This window comes from Vicugna pacos, unplaced genomic scaffold, assembly GCF_048564905.1.
Source record: "Vicugna pacos unplaced genomic scaffold, VicPac4 scaffold_192, whole genome shotgun sequence".
NCBI lineage: Eukaryota > Metazoa > Chordata > Mammalia > Artiodactyla > Camelidae > Vicugna > Vicugna pacos.
The window spans coordinates 770,074-772,535 of NW_027328871.1; the positions used below are offsets into that span (position 1 = coordinate 770,074).

The 2,462-nt window shown below is 33.3% G+C and overlaps 1 long non-coding RNA gene across 2 annotated transcripts; it reads right to left on the minus strand.

Annotated features, from left to right (window-relative positions):
* Positions 1-215: 215 nt before the first annotated feature.
* LOC140695255 (uncharacterized) lies at positions 216-1,866 on the minus strand. 2 transcript variants are annotated; one of them, XR_012070951.1, is made up of 2 exons: positions 1,617-1,866; positions 216-542 (listed from the first exon to the last, which is right to left on the minus strand). It is a non-coding gene; the product is annotated as an uncharacterized lncRNA (long non-coding RNA). The 2 variants fall into 2 exon arrangements; XR_012070950.1 differs by having other exon boundaries at positions 1,492-1,754.
* Positions 1,867-2,462: the final 596 nt, after the last annotated feature.

Below are 2,462 nucleotides of genomic sequence, written 5' to 3' on the forward strand. Positions count from 1 at the left end.
CAACCAGAAACCACTTAGTACTGTTCCCTCTCTCCATGTTTTTGTCTTTTTCCAAATTCTTCCATTTTCTCTTCTTCCTTACAAGAAATTATATAAATTTACTCACATATTGTTCCATCAAATGATCATATCAATCAAATATCTCTTTTTTTCTTTAAATGCTAACTTAGTCTCGAGTTTAAATCTTTACTCTATTTTAAAAAATATAAGGACAATACAGGTACACATTTATGTTTATTGTTCAAATAAGAATATTGCAGATATATGTCGACATTTGCCATCATAAATTTTAATCTTTGCTATCCTGCATAATCTGGTAGTCCTCTGGTAGATCAATTGTAATTAGGATGACGTTATTAAACTGAAGATAGCTGATGAGTTGGCCTTGAAAGAGAGGTAGTTGATGTATCAGCTATCACTGGCAATGGAAACCGTGGGTTGCTCCCTGGTTGAAGTTTAGAAAAACGACCTTCATGGGCAGATATGTTGTGATATCTATTTGGAAAAGTAGAAGGCTCCACCATCAGTCCAAAATAATTGCCCTGTATGGGAGACAAGATGCTGTAATGAGAAATAGAAGTTGTAGTTGTAATGAAGTTCACAGCACAGCCATTTGCTTCAGTTTAGCTGCTTTGGGAGTGCCTGTGGATAGTGGTCAACTGATTTAAAGTAGCACATTGATCCACTGCAATTTGTTCTCGTGGTCTAACTGACACTGATGATGAAGGAGAAAAATCACCTCTGATCGGGGTATTTGTATCACCAATTATATGGCTAGTAGAGGGCTTTCTGTTAAGAGGCATGTTTAAATTAGGAGAAGGTAAAAATGCACTTTCTCCACTAGTGTCAGCCACAAAATCAGAATTATGATTATCTATATTACCCCCTCCTATAAAGTGCTTCTTGTTGAAATCTTCAGCCAATGAAGATACCAGAGAGACATTTTTAATCTCAACTCTTATTTTTATTCTCACTAAAATTTGGGGACAGCCTCGTTTAAAATTTGAAATATGGTAGAATTGCAGCTACAATCAAAGTGGAAAGATTTTAGTAATATTTTAAACCAAATTAGAAGACTACAATAAGCCTAACCTATAAAACCTCAGATTTCACGTTTACAATGCAAAGATAATATCATCAAAATATGAGCAATTCTATTTTTTGAAATTCCTTATTTCGAATATACACATTTAAATAATACAGTCATCAAGTTTAAGAAGTTAGCATTTGCAGTAACGGTGAAAGCCACTTTTGAAAACAGCTTTAATACCTTTATTTAGATTTCTGTTAAGATTCATAGTTGCTAGCAAAGTTTATCATAATCTTGACTACTTAAGGCACTATCCTCATTTTTATAAAAAATTAAGAATTATAGCCTTAGTAGTTTTATACAATTTTCAAAAAAGCTTTCCATTTATGTTACCATAGATTGATGTACAAAATTAAATTTTATATCTAAGTTACCAAGTTGTAACTAAACTTTGTGAATACCTTGTTTAAAATATAGACTTCTTTTTCTTCTGCCATAAAGACAGCTAGACAAGCAGATCTTTGAAAATTCTGCTGCAATTACCTAAACCCATAAAGCTTTAGCTGTATAACTAAACTTTTCATACTTCCAGGTTCAAATATTCTGAAAGGGGCCTTTCTTTCCAAAACTTCCTTCTTAAAGACATCTTCATCAATCACTATGGAAGATCCATTATCATCCCACCAGATGGATTTAAATTGGTCACCCCCATACATTTTCCAGAGTTTTCTTGGAAATTTCAGAGAACGAAAATCATTATCTCCAACTGGTTCAGAGTCACAATGTGTGTAACATGGTCTTTTTATCAAGGATCCTTCTGACAAAGTCAGAGAATCAATTTCTTCAATCATAGACCTCAAGTCCAAGTCCCCAGAGAATATTTGATCACAAAATAGAGATCTACTGGAGTTTCCTGAACCAGTTGACCCATCTTTAGGAAACTTATCTTGAATTTCTGAAGAAACAAGTGCCATCTCAAATAACTTTTTCTGCAGCTACTTTTCTATTCTGCATGGTTTCGAGCACTACAGCTTCAAATGCTGCTCTGGCAAGCCTGCACATTTAAACTGGTAGGCCATCACAATGGTTCTCAACCTGAGTAGCTGTGACATCACAAAACGTCTGGTCTCCTAGCAACCCAAGATTAACATTCAGCCAGTGTTTCCTTCTCATTCATCCAGTGAAAATGAATCATATAAGATGCTTATTTTTATAGTGTGATCTGCAAATATTATCCCCACAAAATCTTTTTAAATAATTTAATTTTGGGGTCTATGAAATAAAAAAAATTCTCCTTCCTTTTGTACACAAATTTATACCAGTTTGGTGAACAGAGTATAAATAATGCTCAAAGTAAATAAAATAATTTTAAAGTTTTGGAATTTAAAGTGAAATTTGTGTAAAACTTGTACAGAAAATTTATAACTATTTC